Source organism: Pseudopodoces humilis, chromosome 3 (assembly GCF_049639895.1).
Source record: "Pseudopodoces humilis isolate 2021_Gansu_Grassland_sample_001 chromosome 3, ASM4963989v1, whole genome shotgun sequence".
Taxonomy (NCBI): Eukaryota; Metazoa; Chordata; class Aves; order Passeriformes; family Paridae; genus Pseudopodoces; species Pseudopodoces humilis.
The window spans coordinates 77719040-77742046 of record NC_142202.1 but is presented as its reverse complement, the minus strand read 5'-3'; the positions used below and the strand labels follow the sequence as shown (position 1 = coordinate 77742046).

Below are 23007 nucleotides of genomic sequence, written 5' to 3'. Positions count from 1 at the left end.
GTTTTTGGGTAAAAAGGGAAAGAAAGTTACAGTAACTATGCAAACAGAATAAATAACAACGTTGTCCTTCTCCAGGACCTTTCCAAGGTTCTCAGAGCCATTCGCCACTAAAGGCTGCTGTGCCTATGGCCCACAGCTTAATGCACCATCTAGATCCCAAGCCTGGCTGTACTCCTTATCTTTATAATCCTAGCCTTCTGCTGATCCTCACACCAGACATCAGCTGATGGCCAGGGACCCAATGGGGGGGGTTTGTGCCCTGCAGGACCCCAGCTGGAACTTGGGGTGTTGCTAAGTGCTCCTTGAACATAAGTAATGAGGCGGCCTCATCAAGAGACAGACAGGACAAAAGGATTCCACCAAGTGAGGACACTCTAAGCGCAGAAGGGAAGGCTCTCCCCACACTGAACGTGCTGTGCTCAGTGGCACAGCCCAGCAGAGCGAGCGGGCTCGGAAAGCCAGCCGTCTTTCAGACAAAAGTGTAAAAAAGCAGCAGGAGGAGAAAAAGGGAAAGACAAGGTCAAGTTAGAGGGAGGCAAGCTCCAGACAAACCCTCCCCTCCCCAGAGGAAAGCACCTCAACAGACATTGCTGTGGAGTCAGCAGCGCACAAGATACTACTCAGCAGGGGAACGCGTCGTGTTCAAATACAAACCTTTGTTTACATGCTTCCTCAACTGTTCCTCAACTGTTGCTGAGAATTTTAGGAAATAGTTTGCACTGAACTTGTTTTATTGCATATTTCCCACCAATTTACAGTTCCAGTTTCTACTTCTATTCTTAATTTTTAATCACCGCTGGGACAAAACAGTAGCATTCAGATGCTGCCTCGCTAAGAAAACTGGAGTAACTGGGAGTTATATTAACAATACTTAAATACAGTCTATTTAAAGGTTTGAACGCATCTTGTTAGAACACTGCATAAATTAACCCAACCTAATTCTCTAGGATGTAACAAGATCTGAAAAGCTCCAAGTTTCATGTTCTCTCTTACCACCCACTTAAAAAACCAAAACCCAACATGCTGGGGTTAACTTAGGTTGCAAACGAAAACAAAATTCACATTCAACTGAATAAACGCAATTTACTCCTCAATGCAATGAAGATGATGCCACAACCAGCTCAAAATCAAAGCAAGAAGAGGTTCTCTCCATCCCCCTCCATGCATATCCCCCCCCCCCTTATTTTTGCTGTTAGTGATGACCCCCCAGCCTATCAGCTCAGGATTCTTAACCTCTCACTCCATCCCTCCCCAGTGTCCAAAACCATCCCTGGATGGAGCAAAGCGTGCCCTGCTGCTGCTGGGCTCCCAGTCTCCACAGCACCGCTTGCACTGGCGGCCAGACAAAGCAAACTCCAGTTGCATCAGGGAGAAAACTCATTTTCCAGCAACCTCCCAGCCCGGAGTTTACCGCTACTGTAATCCGGTGCTGTCAACAACGCCGCCTTTGTTGCGCGCCTGTGTGCGCCGCCCGCTTGCCGGTTGGGTTGCCGTTTTGGGTTTTTTTTTATTATTATTTTTTATTATTATTATTTATTTTAAGGAGAATTTTTGTTTTAAATGAGTAATCTGTTTTCGAGAGATTTCTCCCCCGTGCTGGCTCCACCCTGTACTGTAAACGAGACATTACCTTATACAAGAATGAATCTGCTGCATTCCTCTGTCTAGCTGCCTCGCAGCACATTTCCTACACTCACAGCAGCCCCGGCAGTGCACGCTCTCCCACCCCTTCCCCCCCACCTTTTTCTCTTTTTTCTTTCCCCCCCCCCCTTTTTTTTTTTCTTTCCTTTTCACTGCCTCGCTGTGTTTTTGTGTAAATGATCTCACATGACTCAACAAATCCATCTGCCTGGAGCAGGCCAAGTTTGGAGCCTTCCCAGGAGGGAGGAGAAGAATTGCTTTGTGGAAAGGACCTGGAGCTTTGCCCTTTCTCTGGCTCAAATTACCCGCCTGTCAGGCCTGACGGATTTGGCTAAAAATAAAAGGAAGCGGGCCGTGAAAAGGAGATGAATGAGCTCAGCAGTTCCTTAGATAACACGGGGTCTGGTGTCGCCCAAAGATCCCAAAGCAGGAACTTCGGATGCCGGACATGTAAGTGTGGTGCTGCAGCCTCAGTGAACTCGGCTGCTTGAGGACCCAAAAAAAAAAGGCACAAAAAAAGGCAAAACCAACCATACGCTGTTGGAAATAAATGGATTAAAGACACTCAGAGCAGGAAAACTGCCTGCTGTAGATTTGGGCTTGTAAATGGGGAGATTTATGGGGTTTCCAGAGGGGAAAGGGGGCGTGGGGGGGTGTGGCAGGAGGCCGTACGTGATGTCAGCCTCCCGCCCTGACTGGGGAGCCTCTGCATCCTTCCTGCAAATGCCTGCCCAGAGCCCGCAGCGGGTATTAAGCACTTAGTTTGGCAATGTAATGACACACTGCAACAATCTGTAATGCAAGGCAGTCAGCAAAGCCCTGGCTCGAAAAGCTCTTTCTCCTAACCATTAACCATATGTTTGGCTCCGCCGCCGCCCAAGCGAGCGGGTGTTCCAGCGCACCATCTGGTTTCTATCCACACAAGCAACTGCAAAGCACAAGAGTATTTCCCTCTGGAGCTGTGTCTTCCTCCCTGGCCCCCGATCCCCACCCGGCTCCCCACTCCTCTGCTCCCCGTCTTCCTCCTTTGCCCCTTTCCAGCAGCAACTTCACCTCCACGCCCCACTAATGTCTCGAAGCAGTGGAGACCAAGACCACCCCACCAAAGATGCACCAGAAGAGCGGGAATCCTGCCTTGTGCTGCCCTCTGTGAGCTCACACCCCTACACACGTGTGTACAACACACACACAGAGGGACTGCATCCCTCATCACCAATGCCTGGGGTATTGCATTAAAAAATAAGTGTGTTCTTGAGTGGGCCAGGAGCCGCTGCAGTGTCCATCACATCTCGCTCACGCACACATGCGCACAGGGAGTGCTCAATTTGGATTACATCAACTCTGCGCCGACACTGCAAAAGGACTTTGAGAATGTACCTAACAACAGGAGGACCAATAGCAGTTTTATCTCCTGCTCTCAAGCAGGGCTTTCTATGAACATCAGGTGCTGGTCCCCCATCCCACCAAAATAAGAACACTCTGGGGGGAAAAAAAAAAGTAATAAAGGAAAAAGAGAAAGAAAAATGGAATGAGAATGCGCTGAAGAAAAAGGAATGAAAATATTTACTTTTCCTGTGATAACCAAACAAGCTCTTTCTGAAACGATATAAAAAGCTTTCAAGTGTTATATTTTAGAAGGCCTTGTACCATATGTTTGCTTTACAATTTTATGAATTCTAACTACTATTTATGTTTTTAAAGCACTTCCATCATTCCGTTTGTTTCTGAAGTACCTATGGGACATCAGCAGTAATTTTCCCCTCAGGCGGGCCAATTTAAGATTAATCATGACCTATTGCAAGTAAGTATTCAGGGATGCAAGCAATAGGATATTCAGCAAATTCAACACTTGCTCCTTTAAAGTAAGTTTATACTCTGCAATGAGTCACATGTACAGTGTTTATCCAAGTTACCAGTGCTATGAGGAAAAAAAACCCACCCATTACATTTGCAAATACATACAAATCACAGCTGTAAGCACCCAACTGCTTACACCAGGACTTGTTTCTATGACAGGATATTGATTTTTTTTTTAATAAATGTGTCATTATACCAATGTTGATACAGCAGCCAGCTTCCTGGAGAACGCAATTTAACACTAAAAAGAAGCTGGCTTTAGTAAATATCAAATCCACACCCATTCATATACTTTTTAAATGTCCTTCTTGGTCATGACTACAGCAATGAAAAGCCACAACTGCTTTTTTCCTCACCTCGCACCTAACGAAGAAAATGTACTTGCCAGTTAGAAACAGCTCAGTTTAAGGCAATGAGCTTTGCTGATCTCAATAAAATACTGCAGAATCTCTTCAACTTGCTAGAAACCAAGAATCTACATTGGAAAAAATGATACATATTTTTCAAACTTCCTCTGTATGAGAAATCAGTGAACGAAAAAGCACACCGTAGGCCCTTATCCCAGAATCAAACAGGCGTGGGGAAAACCATATGCTTGTGAAAAGCCTGATGACTTCACTAGGATTGCCTAAGAAGATTGAGGATAGGATCTGCTCTCAATTACAAATGTAGAGAGTGCAATTAGCACTGTAAATTCCCCCTGCCTTCATTCTGTACTCCCCTTCAGTGAGGGGAAATAATAAAAATTATTCAAACCATAAGAGATGCATTTTAGCTAGGAATTTACTTTTCCTACAAAACAGGATCTAAATATGTTAAAGTCCATTAGTTTGAGATAATATGTTGCAAACATTAATAGGATGCTTAGACATCACACATTAGGTTTCCTACAACCATGCAATGAGAAACTGTCTTCACTCACACAACAGAAAACAACCAGCAGAAGTTCTCTAAAGCAGTAAAGGTCTAGGTCTGGGTCTTTCAGCAGATCATGATCTGCTCTGATCCAGAAATCCTTTTAAAGGGGGAATTCAAGGGAGATATTCGTAGATTCAGGGTTCTGCACTCTGAAGGGACCACTAATCATTTGACCTTCTTCCATGAAACAGGCATGGAGCTTCACCTACATCAACACAGCTGTAAGAGGTTGAAGGAGAGAATCTCCTAGGGTTAAAAACTAACTCATTAAAAACCCCCAACAAAACAAAAAAACCCAGTCTCAGATACAACAGCCTGACATAAAGAATGAAGCTACTGCAGCCCAGCATCACTCCCCAGCACTGTGGGAACACCCACACCCTCTCATCTGGTCTGAATGAATTAACAGCCAGCTACTGGGTCTTGTTATACCTTGTCACCTTCCTGTACTCCTCAGGCCCTGATAAAGGGCCACTGGAAGCCTGAAACCCAGCCAGTTTTTAAAGCATTATAAAAAGTGGCGTCACATTATTACCTGAATCCACTGAGTCCTCCTGCCAACAATGACGTTTATGCAATCACATTTTTCTGTTTTTAAAAACTTCCCTCTTGCCTCATTGCTCTGTGTGAAAAAGAACACAAAACAGAAAACTGATTAACTGCAAGCAATTATCTACTATTTGCATTACAGCACTTTTGTAGTAAACATTCAAGTCTTTTGTTTTCTGCCTCATCTCATAAAAATATTAGACAAGTCCTTTCCCCAAAATCACACATTGATCAAATAGAAGGAACAGACACCAGTTTGGAGAGGCAGCTGAGCTACCATAGCCCATCGTGTGTAGAGCTACACAGGAGAACGCAGCTCTCCTATGCCCAAATCCTCTGCCCTCTTCCCAGGCCATCCTGCCTGGCAGCACTGGGATCAATGCCAAGCAGACAGTGCCACCAAAAGCAGAAATACAGAGGGAGAGAAAGCTAATTAAATTTCTTTCAGTATCAACAGCAAATACAAGCCACTAATAACCCCAGCAGTGATGTAAATATAATAGTTGCAAAATTGCATCGACTGTAGATTACTTAATCATAAAGTTTCCCCATACTCTGTACCTACAACATTATTTAAGTAGTGACTCCACTTAAAATTCTCAAAAGGGTCTTTTAGTGTCTGTGTTTACTCCTCGCTTCCCATATTAGCAGCTTCAAGCTTTAGTGTCTAATTTCCTTGCCAATACACTTCATAGAAGACATTTGTACATTTAAGTAAGGAAGAAAAAAGCCCATATGGTAGAAACCCAGCTGAAGACATAACCTCAACCCCCACCCCCAACCTCTCTGAGTGGCCAGAAGACACATGATAAATAAAGGAATCTGGATTTTCAGTACTGGAAATGCCATTAGTGTCAGTATTTCATTGCTTTCTTTGAAAGCAAACAAAACAAACCCCTTCACTTGAAGAGATGCAACTCAACCATGTGTACATGATCCTTTGCTTACCTTCACAAAGGCATACAGAATTAAACCCAGACACACAGCACAGGGTGGGGGATATGGCTGCGATACCCTTCCTGCATTTCAGGACTCAGGCACTTGGCATACTCTGTCCGCTGCTGACATGGATGACTGACATGAAGTTTTGCTGCAAGATCTTGGTCACAGCAGTCTGACTGAGACATCCACAAAAAAGTGGTTGGAAAGACCAAATTCTGGCAATCTCTAGAACAGAGTTTAAACCTGGGTTTAGCCTGATGCCACATGAAGTCATGAACACAGTGTAGTCCAGGGCAGAGCAGAAGAGAGGTGACCTTTGCCTCTGGCACCTGCTGCCAACCAGGGTAGGGCCATCTCCCCAGCAAGGAGGGTCTCCTGATTCAGGTGACCTCCCTACTACATCCTGGAGTCATCTATGCTCAAAACAGAGCAGCCAAGATCTGGGCTGGCAGGGAAAAACATGTTAAAACAAGAAATTTCACTTAATGGGGACAGAAAATTGGAAGGTAGGATAGGGTGTGGCATGGAGGGCTGCTTGGTGGCTGTGCAGCTGCAGCACTGCCAAAGAATCATGTCCAAGACTCTATGATATATATGTGGATAATGCCATTTGTTCACTTCCTGCAGTGTCCGGTGTAGCACAGGTGTGTTGAAGAGAGAACGCTGATGAGTTCAAGCACTCACCCCTAAAAGGGAGGGAAATGTGGCAGGTGAGCGCTGCCTGCTGCAGCTGCCTTCACTCCTGGCACATGGGATGTACCTGAGCTGTGCATCAGGGCTTCAGGGTAAGAGTGCATGACAACTCTAACAGCTGTTGGCAGCGAGGATGGCAGCCACCCTGACACTCCCTGCCACCCTCTCAGCATCCAGGCAGACAAGCTGTGCCTTGGAGAGTTGCCACGCAACTCCAATGAAGCACTACACCAGTCATCTAAAGTCAGTATCCCTCAAGTGGCCATTAACAGTGAATTCCTAACCTAACCTGAAAACCTGGCTTCTCTCAACTAAAAGTAATGAACAGTCACAGCAGAAGGGAACTGTATTTCCAGTACACAAAACAGTATGGAGTACGGAGACATTTCAGCAGCAAGGCTGTAACATCCTCAGGATCTTTTGTATTCTTGTTTTAAAGTCTCTTCTTCTAAAGAGAAGTGGGGTTTCCCAGATCATTTGTCAAATCCTGAAGACTCTGGTAAAAAGAGTAAGATTGTGAGGAAATGAAAAACTTCTTCAATAGGATCTGAGTACCGTGCCATGAATAAAAATTTGGGCCAAATATGGGACAGCAGGGAAAAAACAAGATGCTGAATAGGGAGTTTGCCCAGGGCTTGCAGCTACAGCTGGCAGCAGGCAGGCAACTTGCAGAAAGAGAAGAGTGTGATGACACAGTCAAAAACTGTCCATGCATTTATGACAAGATCTGCACAAATCCATTTTATATCAGTGTCACTCTGAACTTACAGAATTACAGAATACTTTGGGTTGGAAGGGACCTTAAAGATCAGCTGTAATGTTGCAATGTAGCTGTGTATGAAAATAAAATTAACAGTAAATAGCTGAAACTGCCTTGGATATTACACTACTTTAGACATTCATAGCTTATAATGGAGCACAGGTCTACAGCCAAATGCACAACACAGGAAGACAGACCTTAAAGGTAAATAATTCAGGACTTGAATTCTTTAAGGTAAATAATTCAGGGCTTTAATGAATTTGCTGACTGTAAATAGGGAGTTCCACTGTGAGGAACCCTTCAAATTGCCCTACATCCAATCCTCTGGAGTGCAGAGCAGAAAACCGTCAGCGGAAACATGCCTCAAACATTCCTGGCTATAGCAGCAAGACTCTTAACACAAAAGAAGTCTTGGACAGGAAGAGATAGCTTCACAGACTGGTTCCAGTGCTCCATACTGTGACCATGGGCTGCTGAAAAGGACATGCACTTTCAGAAACACCACTTGGGCAGACAGTGAGGTGGCTGTGAAGCAAGGAAGCTGACCCATGCTGCATCAAATAGAAGCACTGGGAAAACCCTTCAAGGGTAGCCAACAGAGCAGTCTGGTCTAGCAGTGCTAAAACCATACAAGACTATAGGTGAAGCTGTAAGCCCTTTATTAAATATGACAGCCTGTAGATGAAAAGAAACCAGACAACCCCCGGTATCCTCCTCACTTCACAATCTCTCTTCTCTACCCTCTTCAACTGAGTATCACCAAGTGCTTTTATCCAGACCTGGGAATTGCTGTGCATCCATCAAAAAGCATTTCAGCCAACCAAATCCCATCAACAAACCACAGGATAAATCCTCATAAATTCTTAAACTACCAGCAAATACCAATCTTCCCAGCCTGCACCCTCTAGTACCAAGGAGTTGTTTTGCAAGCAGCAACTATTCCTGACCAAGCAAAGAAACTGCACCGAAGTCAAGATGCAGCAAATTGTCAGTTATACAACACTGTTGCTGCAAAACAACCCCAAACAAACCTACCAGGATTTTTATGCTGTCTCATACTCCAAAACCACCCTAAAGTTGCCTCACACCCTCTTACGAGACCTACACGAAACCAGACTGTGGAATAAAATCCCACCTTTTGCCGCCGGACAAGGGCAGGTCAGCAGCAATAACCAAGGCGCTGCAAGGTTGCTGACAAGCCTGGAAACACTGCATGGGAACATGTCAAAAACATTTTCAGCAGTCGAAAACACAAGTGCTGTTCTCGCTCCGTGCCCAGCGGAGATAGAGATCTCATCGCCAGCAGAGATCTGGGTCACCACAAGGAAGCTGGAGTTATCCCAGCATCATCATCTTTTAGGTAATGTTCCCGAAAGGGGAAACAAGTATGTGGCAAGGCTTCATCTGACAAGATGCTGGTTGTAAACAAAAACAGCAACTGAGGGTTTCCTTGCTCCTTGGTGATATCATCCGAATGGAAAAAAAAAAAAAAACCAACAAATTTTGCCTGATGTCTTGTATCCAAAGTGTGTTGCAGAGTGAGTTTGCTGCAAATGTGAGGTTCAGATTGCAGTTTCTCAAGGGCTGGCAAATGCACCTCGACTGCCAAAGTCTTCCTCCTCCTAAACACCAGGCTAAAAAGCATTCATTTGCCTATCTCGTACTTCTAAACTGAAAACCCAAACCTGGGGAAAAAGAACACTAGAAAGACAACACTAGAAATAAAATGTTTAAATTGGAGTATCAACTTTAAACATAAGATGTTTGTGAAAAACAAATGTTCTGAGTTTCCACACAATCATGTAGCTATACTAGGCACAGGACTTATCTAGGCACAGGACAGAAAACCGGATCAGCTTTCCAATCTCTGCTAACCAAAACTTTTGCAACCTTCCCTTATGCCATTTCCTTGTTTACATCTCATGGTACGGGAGTTCACCTTTTGGAGAAACATGAATGGTAAACCTAGAAAGTGAAATGTGATATTATTTACAGAATAGGAGAGCACGCCGTTCACAAGAATTCCTAGGCGCACACTTCGCAACCCTGTTCCTCAGTTCAACACCCACTCCTGAAATCCTGTACCAACCAGATTAGCCGATGTACACATGCCTGCACTCTTGGAGAAACAATAGTCTCTTTCACTCCATACAATCTTCTGAAGAACCAGGCAAAAACGTCATGGGAGAAGTTAGGAAATATCTGCAGAAAACAGCACACAAGATGAAAGGCAGAACAAGCCTTTTAACTTGCACAAAGTACATAACATGGAGGATAAGCACAGAACTTAGTTACCTAGCCCCACTTCCAAAGGGCTATTTTTTTTTTTCCTCCAGGATGGAAAAGGGGACTGTTGAAACAAAACTTAGGAAAAAAAACAAACCCAACCACTGGGATAGTGGAACAGCTCCCTTACAGACCATGGCAAGCAAAATTCAGCTCCAGGAGCTGTGGCAAACCTGGGAGAAAATACACGCTGCCCTTGTATGCCAGGATCTCCAGCAGACAACAGGGATCCTGGCTGGCACGATGAGCCCTCCCATCCCCAGTGCACAGCACTCCTTCCTCCATTCCCCTCCCAAACATTGCTGCTACAGAAGGCACAGAACTATTTTTAATTAATCCAGCACAAAGTTTGAGCTGCCTCAGGGTTAAGCTAAACATTTTCTGTCTTTAACCACTACGGCAGAACCAACTACAGTGAAAAACACTTCACCATAAGGCTAGGGAATTGAGGACAGAAAAGAAACTGCAACAGAGTCACCCCGACCTCTCAAAATTTCGCCTCCAGAGCACGCGAAAATAAGAAACTGAATTTTTAATCAGCTGGGAAACAGGGCAGGGAGACACTCTTGGTAAAATTATTGTTGTGAATATCACATAAAAGGCCTTATGGAGTTTTACCATCCACCTTCTGTTCCAAACTGTAGGCCTCCAAATAACCTATAAGAAAAAATCCAACTACCCACATTTTCAGGAAAGCAGTAAGCACTGAGAGACATTTAAAAGGCATGCAGTTCTACAAATCCTTGTTTCTCCACTCGCAAGGGGCTGTAACTCCTGCAGGAAACACATGCTCCCCTAACAAAGCAGTATTCTCTGCATGTACTCACCCTATTATTTTTTTAATCATCTGGTACGCATCTTCCTAGGCATGCTTATGTTAGAGGAAATACTAGCACTAGGTCTGCAAAACTACACTGACTACCTGTTCTGCATAAACACTGTGAAGGTTAATAGTGGAAATCGTGGCTTGAACTCTGCCTCTGCCTTGTGCTGAGCACTCCATACAACCACTGGCAAATTTTTACCACACGTGTGCTTCCCCCCGCAACTCATGCTCACTCCCTGCAGGATTTTACTACACAGTTCATCAGTACAGTGTTTTTCAGGCTGCAGGAGCAAGTCAAAGCATATTTTGATGTGTCTGATTGCACAGAGACCGTATGAAAACGTGACAGTTGATCACATAAGAATACAAGTTGCTTTTTCATTTCACAGCTCCTAGAGTCAGAAAGGGTGAGTAGAACCCTGATACATACCAGATGTTTTAAAGTAAGGTGGAAGAGTTGGTGTCATGAAAGCTTCCTGACAGCTACCAACTGCCCTTGCTATATAGTGAGCAGGCTTGCTCTGCCTGTGGAAGATTACAAGCTTAATGGAACAGGAGTATTCACTGCCTTCATGCACATGTATAAATCCTACTCTCTTCTCCTGAAAATAAATTTGACAAGTCCATCACTATGATGTGAAAAAAAAACCTCAATCTGAAAAAAACTGAATCATTTTGTTACATATACAAAAAAGTTTGGGCTGGAGGATATCCATGGTTTTGTCCAGCACCACACTTAACCCAAGAAATGAAAAGACAAATCTTTTTTCATTTTTTTTCTAGCGAGTCTTGAGTCAGCTTCCTTAATTTTCTTCTGAATTTGTGTTTGGATATTAAAAAAAAGCAAATAAAAAAGGCTTTCACCTCAGCCACAACCCTCATTGTACTGGGTACTCTTCAAACACATGTGGAGACTTCACATCCTGAAAAGACAAGTTTCACCTTGTTGTTACAAGACTGGAGGTTGTTTTCTATTTCAATAAAAGGGAAATTTCATCATTAAAACAGAAAGAAAACAGGAAGAAGAAAAAAAAAATCAGCCCTGCAGAAAAGAATCCTTTCAGAGTAACAGAAATATGCATCTATCACTTAAATTGGCCCCTTGGGTAAAGCCCATTGCAGAGATCAAAAGTCTTTCCACAGACTTGGGATAAAGCCTGGAGAGTTCCAAATACTGATGAGAGTGGACATCACTGTTCTTCACTGCATGGTGTAGGGGTACATGAAGGCAAAACTCCCACAACTGCCATAATGCTTCCCAGTATGAGAAACCCCAGGGTCTTTAGGTATCTCAAAAGCACACACTCTTGAGAGCATTTCAGACGGCAAAACATCTCACTGATGACACAGGGAGACTGATAACATTTCTTGTTGGTGACTCTGCAGCTCCTATTTCCACAGCCCATGCTAGTTCAAAGAACACCACAGGACATGCACAATGAAAAAAGGAGTGTATCAGGCCAGGGTCAGATAAATACACACCAAGGTGAAGCTAGATGACAGATGGGATTGTTAAGGAACACATTCAGTGCAGGTAGATGAGTCTGAAAGCTGCAGGCTGTGCCCTGGGTAGCAGGAGCGCCAGGCAAGAGGCCACAAATTGGTGCCATGGACCCCTTGCACAACAGAAGGCACAGGGAGCAGAGGTGCCAGCCAGGTGACTGGACACGTGGAGACAGGGCAGGAGCCAGTGAATCTGCAGGAAGACCCTAGACTATCTCACACGCAGACTGGAAGTGGAGGAAAACCCAGGGTTTCCTTTGTTTCTGTGGGGCTCCTGTTTCTGTGTTCCTGCACCATGATTAAACTGCTTTAAAGATCCAGATGTCTGTGGAAACCTGGTTGAGCTGGTAAGGAAACCTGGTTGGACCGTGTGAGCGTGGTGTGTGTAGGGAGGCATGCAGGGCACTGGTCCTGCCCGCTGCAGAGGTGCTTTGGTCCCAGCAGTGGAAGTGTCTGGTGGTGGGACTGCACCCTGAATGGTCCCACAGGAATGACCCTCAAGCCTCTCATGTCCAACCCAAAGCAACTTCTTCACTGAACACCATCTGAATTCTTTTTTTACATATTGTTTATGGTAATAGAAACAGGTTCTGTAGATTTACCTAGGGCTTGCGAGCAGACAGGGTATTTTTCTCACGGTACAGTTGAATAGCATTGATATCTGTTGTTTTCTTTTCATGTTCCCTTGTGCACATACACTGGCCCCTTCCTTCAGCCTGGCTTTGCCTGAGGTGTAAGTAGAATTGTCAGCTCCTCCAGCACTAGGAAGAAATCACTGCCTCAGGCTCACACTGAAATCACTCCTTTTCACACAGGACTGTGGAGATAATCCCTTGCCCAATAAATAGCCCACTTTCTTCCTTATTGCTCCAGATGGAAATGAATGAACGAATCACACTTTTTCTGAACACCATCTTCTGCTTTTATTGAGTACTTCAGTCACTGCCAGCTGCACCTCCTTGCTCTATGAGGCATCAGTCAAGGTTGGGTCTGACTTCCAAGTTCCCTGCTATAAGTCTCTTTGAGGAAAAAAAGGTTGGATGTTATTAGCCCTGTGAGAAAACATGCATTTAGTCCGTAACCACAGGCTCCTGAAACACAGCTGTTAAATACAAATCTCAGTTTCTGAAATTTTCTTTCTGCTGCCTCATTATCTTTACTACATGCCAGCAGAAACCAGAGTCCCCGCAGGCTGGGGGAGGAAGTCTTTATGCTTTCAGCTGCACCTAACTTTGGCTAGTCAACCAGATGCAAAATATTGCATCAACCTGATGTTCACTTCAAAGTTTCAAAATTTTCCTCTTACAGCTGGGACTAGGTGCATGTGGTTTCAGCTGCCACTGGGGAAATGGAGTCTCACAGCCAACACTGCAGATTACTTCCCAACACTGCCTGGCTGCCCTCAAAAGAAAAACAACCAGAAGATGTCAAACACAAAATTACTTAAATCAGACACTTAGAAAATGCTCTGTAGTACACAAAAAGTTAAGTGCAACTAATTGAAATAAATACTGAAGCTCCCTGTAAATCATCATTTTAATCTTAAGAGTAGGACAGGATGCCTTAAAAGTAGCTCTGGCCACGAAGTTCTGACCACTAAACTAAAGCCTGCAGGTGCTGACTTCATACGATTGTTGTCTTCCAGCCAGACTTCCAGTTAAGCAGCCTTCAATATTTTCATCAGAATCTATGGACTGAAACTCCATTTTTTCAGTAGTCATGCACAGGAAAAAAAAATTCAACTTGCCAATGAAGAACAAAAATACCAGATCCATGCACATAGTCTTACAATAAAACTCTAATCCCTCACTTGCTAAGTCTCTTTCAAAGAAATGTTTATGTTGAAATTTAGAGTTGTGTTCAACATTAATCTTAGGGAATTTTAAAACAGAATGTACCAATTTTAAAAGGATTCTACAGCCTTAATGAATTCCTAGAACCCATAGACAGAAATTAAATAGGGGGAACCTACAGTGTTGGCTAGACATATTTCAATATTTGTTACCATAGAAACAAGCCAGTAGATTTACGGTTTGGAGTTATCCTTGCTATAAAATATTAAACTTCTTACAGTTTTTGCATATGTATATTATGGCAAGAACACTGTCAATCCTGATAGAGCCCAAAGCATCTTAATTATTTAACAGGATTTTGGCTTTTTTTTCTTTACTTTTTCTTAACAGAGTCTCTTTTAATTTATTTTTCTCTTGATAGACTTATTTTAACCTCTTCCAATAGGAAACACTTCTGGCTGACAGAATAATATACAGGAAATGAAGATGTGTTTTTCCTCAATGTTGTGGATAAGTGGTAAATAAAAGGAACACACACATAGTCTAGTAAACAAGATTCAACAGCAGCTATCAAAACGACACCAGCTAGCACTTGTGATGACTTTACCAGCTAAAATTACATTAAATGTTATACTTCATTTGAAAGACTGTTCATACTGCAAATTTGGTGGTTTTGTTTTCAATCTTAGCAATGGAGAAATGCTCAAGAACAAAATGATTGAGATAACATCTCGATACTTCAACAGTATCAAATACTTCTGGCAGATACCTGAGAAACAAAACAAACGCATTGTCCTTTCATGCTTCAGAGGAGCATCAACAGCTGCATTCAAGTCACAGTGCCAGCGAGCAAAAGGGTCGGCAGTTCCAACAAAGAGGAAGGACAGATGCTTCCTCCAGCAACACTCCTTCAAAAAGTAAGGACAACACACTTGTCTGGACAACTTCACTGGTGGAGGGGACCGACAGCTCAAGATACCACCCATGCAGGAGCTCAGCTGGGAGCACTGGGGAAGGTCAACACTTGGGCAAGCCCAAGCCCACTGCCCCTGGGACTGGATGTATGCAAGGGATTTCGACCCTGATGATTTCACAGCCAAAACTGGCTCCACATCGCAGCCCTTGCTTTTTGTTTGGATTCAAGAAAATCTGTTTACAGAAGGCTCAACACAGTGAAAAAATAAAAAACTTTGGAGTAAAAGCCATAAACCACACAGTCGTTTCAATACTATATCCCAGCACTGAAGTGGACAAGGAAAAACACCCAAAAAAGCAAAGCAAGTTAGAACAAAGACAAAAACTGAGCAAGACTGAAACACCCTCTTCTTCCAAGAATGAAACAATACTTTTTATGAATTGTAAAGATAAGCAGTGGAACTGCCATTTCCTAATGCTTCTGAGGTCAGTCTTTTAGCACAGCTTCTCAAATAGCCAATTAAATGTACACAGTTCTTACACTCACATGCTATCATTTTAAAAAAGCCCTACAGCTCAAAACTCTAAAAAAAAATGGAAAAACTTATTTTTGAAGGCCTGCAAGACAACCCTTTAACTAATGGAAAATCTTCAACACTTCAGAAGAGGAAAATGGTAAGATGGCTTAATTTTAAATGAGTAAGAATTTAAATGTCACTTCCTGCATGTGACATCAATTTGAATAACCTTGCATTTTTGTTTTCTTTGGTGCGGTTAACGGTGGAATCTTTGTAGAGTACATTTCTATGGCATTTACAGTTGCATGCTTATGTTCAACAAATCCTTTACATAATTCTGAACACAAAAAATGAGAACATGATTTTTGTCCTCTGTAAAGAATTAGAGATATCTGAAAAGTAGCATGCCACTAGAACTTTCAAAGAAGGAAAGGCTGGAGAAAAATTATCACAAAACTCAAAGGAAAAATGCATAACTTCCTTTAACCAACAGCTGCAGTGAGGTACTATGAATTTATTTTATCTGAGCAGTTATGTACATGCACTAAAGGCAAAGCAACACTATGTACTCTAAAGGAGTTCACACAGGTCCACAAAGGGCACCATTATCAACCTGCACTCGAGAAGCGGGAAGTTATTCACGTCTGAGTAAGTCATGGAATGGTAAGAGATGCTGGCAGCACATGTTGCCAAAAATAAGGCATTGCATGCACGCATTCAAATCCAGGGCTATAAACCCCCTTGTCACACCCTCTCGTAGGCTCTACAGGCCAAGTTCGTTCCATAGGAAGCCCTACTGCACTGGACACAAGAGCCTCAGGTCTTTCCAAGTGATGCTGCGGGTGTCAACACCTCAGCACACCCCCTCATCGTTCTCATAAAGTGTTTCTAGGCCAAGTGCTTAGAAGAGAGAGACATGATGCAACTTTTATAACGTTTTCTGTAGAATTCATAGATATAAGTAAAATAAAGCAGTCTACATATGTGGTCCAGATGCATCATGGAACAAAAGAGCACTTATTCATAGATCATAGAATGGTTTGGGTTTGAAGAGACCTTAAAGATCACCTAGTTCCAAGTCCCCTGCTATGGACACCTTTCACTAGACCAGGTTGTTCAAAGCCCTATCCACCTTGGCCTTGAACACTCCCAGGGATGGGGCATCCACAACTTCTCTGGACAACCTGTTCCAGTGCTTCACCAAACTCAGTAAAGAATTTCTTCTCAATATCTAACCTAAACCCATCCTCTTTCAGTTTAAAGCCATTACCCTGTGTCCCACCTACATTCAAGAAGTCCACTCAGCTGATATCTCTACCTTGTTTTGTCAAAAAACAAACAAAAAAACCAAACAAGAAATGCATCCATGCAGTGGTGGCCTCTAAGTCATCTGACAAACACCTCTCCAATTTAAGCAGCAGTTTGTGGTGCCAGCAGGGATGGCTCGGGTTGCCCTCCTGTGGTGGCAGGACAGCACAGAACCAGTGCTCACCCAGCCCACACCTGGGCTCTGAACAGGGGCACTCCAGCAATGGGTCACTCCAAAAAATAAAGGAGACACCAAACCTTTGCCCTAGTGCTTCTGAGAGGAAGAAAGGTGTGCTGTGGTTCTGGATAATATGCTCCATTTGGTCCGCTTAAAATACCTGATTTAGAAAATAAACAGGGATGATAAAACAGGAAACTGTGTTTTTTATAACTCAAGAAGAAAATTAATTTCACCAAAATATAAATCCACTATGTGTAAAAAAATACTCTATGCAAATGCAATTTACCCAAAAATAATTCATTTCCCTTTATACCAGGCAGGCCAAGAGTCCATCTGGATTAAAATAAGAGAATGGACCTGAGCTTCCCATCTCAGCAAGACATTGGAAAAGGACATGAACACCTCATGTCTCTCCAGTCTTGACCCAATAACTAGGGGGTGAAGATACCACAGGCTGTCAGGATGTTGTATTTGCCATTTGAGGTGGGGCAGGAGTACTGCTCCTTCCTCTGGAGCATCTTGCTTCTGGTCACCCAAACAAAGAGAGGAAATTGGGGTATATGGACAGGGATCCGAACTGGCACAGATATGCATGCATCTCTTCCAATATCGGAAGATTAACGCGTGAGAGAGTTGATGAATGGGAAGGATTAAATATAGAACCAAGAAATAAGCAAAATGATTAATTGCTGGGAAAGGAAACTCATGATTTATAGAAGAAAATAATTAGTAAGGCTTGGGAAACTGAAAGGAATAAGCAGCAAGTGAGCTGCAGGGTGAGACCATCTGGTGCATAGTGGCATGGCAGCACAGGGCACATACCCACAGCTTCAGTGCCCCTCTCACCTTCTCCCAGCCTCACTGCATGCAGGGCAGACAAAGCAGAAATAGACAGTGTTTAGAGGTTACTGCATGAAAAGAACTGATTTCAAAAACAAGCTGAAGTTGGTTTTAAATAATATCCTATAATCTGCAAAGAAAACAGTCTCTTAATTAAATGTTTCCATGTGGTCTTGCAGTGGGCTGGTAGCTGTCACACTCATGCCCTTGCATTCTAAACTTTCTAGAAATTTCTAAAAATAACTGGATACTTGTTTAACACTGTTTTCATTTATTTCATGAAGAAATGGAAGACATTTTTAGCATATTTATTTTTCATTTCTGAGTTATAACATCTCAACAGTAACCCATTCTTTTGGTCCTGTACTTCTTTGTCTTGCAGCTATTAAGATAAACAGACTTTTGCAGTCCAACAGGCATCCCAAAGCAGCATAAACGTGAGGAATAATCCAGCTCCTTAAAGGTTATTATGATCAGTCATTTGTCTTGAATTCACTTGCTTTTGTGGGGAACAACATAGAGGAAGAAAACAGATATGCTGTGAAACTGTAAATGCACTACATGTTTTAGCATGGCACCTGCTTGATTTTTTTTTAACTTAATGCCATTTTAAAATAACTTACAAAAATACTTTTTTCAGTTAAAAAAAAAAGGTACAACCAACTACATCCTCTCTGGGTTATGCCCATGAATGAGCTACTGTCTGCATTAGAAACAAGCACCTGGACCAACTCATGGGCATCCAGCGAAGTCCACTGGTTTCCTTTCAAAACACTAATTTACAAAAGACAAGTGTCAAATCCCAGCCTTATTATTAAATACAGCATCTCAAGAGTGGAAGGGATGAGGTGCAGGATGCAGAGGGGCTGCTCAGCACAGTGGAGCCTGAGGCTCTGTCCCAGAGCAGCTGTGAACAGGCAGGAGACCACTCCCCGCTCTGAACAGGGTATTCAGACACTGAGGCAAATACTTTTCATACTTTTCTGAAGGTCCATTATACTGTACTACAACCTCATTAAGAAACAATTCTGTGCTATCTTTGGGAGATCTTGCATTTCCTCACATAAGTTATGTGTACATCCCCTTTATGCCAAATACTTTCCGTATGGAGTAAAAGACAGGATCTGGATTTGCACAGCCAGACAGCCAGGAAAGAAGTGGTCTGAGACTGTGGAGAAGCATCAGCACCTCAGTCCTAGCACAGTTGTCTTATCAAACAAAATACCCCAACATTCCAGCAGGGACACCTCCCGTCACCCTTTGTTTCATCTGGTCTAGCTCCACACATCCTAGGAAAAAGTTTCCCATCCTTCACTACCCAGAGGGAAAGGTCACGCTTGGAAGAGCCGTCACTCTGTCACCAACAGCTCCAAGGGGAATTCAAGCTTTTGCGAGAGGGTTGAGATAAAACTCGTCACCATCTATGCAGCTATCTTTGACAATCACTCCCTTCTCACTGCCCTGCAACTTCTGAACTTTGCACCATCCTCTTTCCCCAGCATCTTCCAAGAGCTGTCTTTGGGACAAGGACACCCAGAAGTGTTTCAGAAGGACTCCAGCAGCTCCCCCTTCCACTGAAGAAAGAGCCACATAAACTTCAGAGTCAGGGACATGTTACCTTGATGCAATTTTCTTGATGAGGTCCAGTTCCCCTCAATAGCCTTTTGAAGGAGCACCTTTTCATACAACATGAAGACAATATGAAGAAGATTCTGTACCCTTTTCCCTACACAGAGGCTAAGATCTAGGGGAATAGCACGTGTCATTTGCTGTGGTGAAATTCTGCATGAAGAATGGTAATAAAATTTTTTGAGAATCTGATAAATATATATATAAAAAAGAATCAACACACAAACTTCTGTTTTCAAAAACCACACATTTCTCAGTTTCTGCTGCAGGCTACAACAGTCTGTTTTACAGTCAGCAATGCAACACAGCCTCCCTATTAACTAATCCTGTATTTCATTCAGTGGGAATCTGTTGTTCTAAACAAAATATATAAGGCAAGAAGATTTACTTGAAATGCCAAGTATTTAAATGAAACTGACAAGAAAAATAGGAACAGGCATCACACATTTCACAAAAGGGCAGCTATAACAATAATTTACGCTGAAGTGGCCAAAAGATGAAGCAATAGAAAATTGGAAGCAATTAACATGTAACATTCAAGAAATATTAAATACATACTGAAGACTCAACACAGCATTCACACAAAAAGATGTAGTGATGAAAAGCAGATACTTTGCATAATAAGCAACAAGACATTTCAAATGTGGCCTTAAAAACAGAGGAGACTTGTAATGCCACACTGAGAAGAGCTGTCTGCAGAACTGCATGCTGATAACGTAAGTAGGGAGGGAAGGGGCCGACCCTCACCATCAGAAGAGGAGGTAACAGCCCTACAGCCCTACTCAAGCACCAGCAGCATCTTCTTGCTGTCAGCCCAGTGGGTACTTATGGCTTTGCTAAGTCCTATTCCTCTCAAGGAACAGCTCTGAGTAAAACCAGGAGAACCACAACCTGTGCAACCAGGAGAATCACAGCACTTGATCCATGCCCTCTCCTGCTGCCCTGGAAAGCCAACTTCACCCTCTAGGTCTATCTTGACCCAAGTAGGTATCAACACTGGTGTCTCTTCTGGCACCTTCCTGAGGTGACGCTCTCCAGTGGCTTCACTCCAAACAGGACACCACAATGCAATCTCCCTCCCTCCACAGATCAGCACCATCCTCTCAGGCTGCCAGCAGGTTTAAGCACACAAATGTTTAGCCAGAGTTCAGACCTAACTCCGTGTCCACAAGTTTAGTTTGTCCAAGGCACAGAGGAGGGATTCAGGCATATGACTGGATTTTATGTAGGCTCTAGAAACCAACTTTTACTTCAGTGAGTACAAGACTTATGTGTAGCCAGGCAAACCAGCAGTTCTCTACATGCTCTACCTTTTCTTTCAGCTGATGCAGAGGAGGAGACAGTAAGCACTCTGGGGCATTATTTGCTTGTCCAGAATCACAGTGCTCATTCTCTTTATCAGGAACGGACACCATCTACCCTCCAAGCCCTGCTCCTTGCTGCAACAAGCCCCCAGGCCTAAGTGAGCCCATTTATAACAGAATCACACCTCAGCTCCTCTCTGCCCTTATGCAACTCCTTGTGTGTTCTCCCAGGGCCTCCGAGAGCTGGAGGTTCTCTGCTCATGCTACATGGGGAAAGTCAGGAGCCTGCCAACCGCTTCAAAAGGAGACAGCAAGAAGCCTAATGATAATGAAGTGCCAGGTTTTCTGTCGCAAGTTTAGGTAGAACTTCAAAATGACAAAGGAATTATCCACCCATTGCAGATGCAGATGCCAAGAGAGGCTTTTCCTTTGTTTTTCTCCTATGCTAATATCTCAAGAGGATGACATTATTTAGCTGTTTTTTTTAAACTGAACTGTCGAGGTCTTTGAAGTACCACCACACTTACAGTGTGAGGCCCGGCAAACTCAGATGAAAATGGATAATGAATTTCAGATTTTTTGTTTTGTTGCTCTTGTGTTTGATGTTGAAACCTAAAAATGTTGGAATACGATTGTTATTCTTGAATGATAAAGGCTGTTTCTACCACAGCCCTGAAATACTGCAGGGGTTACACACAAAATGCAGAATTCTATTACTTTATCATATCAAGACCATGAAGTTGTTACCTGCAGAAAATCAATTCCTACACAGTAGTTATTACAGACCATTAATTTGTACAAGGAGAAGTGTGTTCTCCCTGGATTTATAAAATTTTCTTCTAATATTACAGCCTTTTGTCTACTTGGGAGGGATGAGGAATATTAAAAAAAAAACAAAACACAAAGCTGAGTTAATGTGAGAAGCAAGCTGATTTTTAACATACAGATCTGAAGTCCTCTGGATGCAGATGATGGGGAAGCTACTGATGGGGAGAGCAAGTGACATGGGGCTGCATCCCCTCAGCAGAGCTCCCCTGCTCTTGGCACCGGTGAGGCCATGCCTTGAGAGATGTGTCCATTTCTCAGCCCCTTATGACAAGACAGATATTGAGGAGCAGAAGCAGGTCCAGAGAAGGGCAACAAAGCTGGTGAAGAATCTGGAGTGCAAGTCCTACGAGGAGTGGCTGAGAGAGCTCAAATTGTTTAGCTTGGAGGAAAGGAGGCTGACCTTATCACTCTCTAAATGGCCTGAAAGGAGACTGCAGCTGGGTGGGGGTCAGTCTCTTCTCCCAGGCAACCAGGGACAGGATGAGAGGATGTAGTCTTAAACTGTGCCAGGGGAGGTCTGGGTTAGATATTATGATGAAATTCTTCACAGAAAGAGTAATTAGATACTGGAATGGGCTGCCCAGGGACGTGGTGAAGTCACCATTCCTGAAGGTATTTAAGGAAAGACTTGGATGTGGCACTTAGTACCATGGTTGGGTTGACTTGGTGGTGTTTGGTCACAGGTTAGACTCAGTCTCGGATGTCTTTTCCAACCAAACTGATTTTGTGAACACAGGGACTAACAGGAATGGCAGAGCTCACAAGGAAAGAAACACACTCAACTGAGTGGGGAGAGGCAGGTGAACATTTGCTCTCCTAGTTCGGCCACATGAGGTTAACTTGTCATGAACTAAGTTTTGACTTAGTCAAGCAGAGCCCGAGCATGGTTTTCCAGGTAAACACCAAACTTGTGCTGGATCACAACAAGTGATGAAGCTTTCCTTTCCTGGTATGCTTTCTGGGGGAGGCCTGGGGCAGGGTGATGGAGCCTGAAGGCAGCAGCCCTCAGCCCAGGGAAGGTGCAGGGACCTGCACACAGCCATGCCAGAACCTGAGCTCACCCAGCAAGCCCAGCACGTGCAGGTCCCAGGTACAGTTCATTTTGCATAAGCTGATTAAATCCAACAGGTTTGTGCTCGTAAGTACCCAAACACTGTGGGTATTTTGCCTCTGCCTGTCTCACTCTGCTTGCTTTAAAGAGCAGGCTGCATATGTCCCAGCATGGCCAGACAGCCCCAAGCAGCTCCAGTGTCCCTGTGGCCACTAGTGGCCTTCCCTTCACCCCCATGTGCCCACGCAGGGACTCTCCTGACCCTGTCCTCACCGGCTGATGCTCCTCCCTCTCCAGGAGCACCCCGGTGCCTTTCTGTCCCCATTTCCACCAGAGCAGTCATACGTCACACAGCCCTGCTTAGTGCTTCTCCTCTCCAAAGCTGGCTGTAAGGAGTAAATAATCCTCTCTAAGCCCGGGGAAGGCAGGCAGCAGTCTCCATTTTACACATATAGAAACGGAAGAAGGGGTGAAGAGGTTCAGCCTGTTTCTATCAGTAGATCCCCTGAAGATCAAGCATACCACGGGTAAGCGTTTTAACTTAAGCTCTTAGGCAACACAGGGTAACCTAACAAACAAACCTAACAAGCAGGCGCTGAATGTTTATGATCTGTTTGTTTACGTGACACACAAAAAATTTACTCTGGGCAATTTCTCTGGGTATG

The 23007-nt window shown here is 43.6% G+C and overlaps 1 protein-coding gene across 3 annotated transcripts in view; it reads right to left on the bottom strand.

The window, feature by feature from the left end:
* BACH2 (BACH transcriptional regulator 2) overlaps positions 1 to 23007 on the bottom strand; it is a 182351-nt gene that overhangs the window by 134395 nt on the left and 24949 nt on the right. For all 3 annotated transcript variants that reach the window (XM_005518210.3, XM_014263728.2, XM_014263729.2), the window contains exon 2: positions 4952 to 5038. The gene's annotated coding sequence lies outside the window, so the exon portion shown is untranslated. The remainder of the gene's footprint in view (positions 1 to 4951; positions 5039 to 23007) is intronic.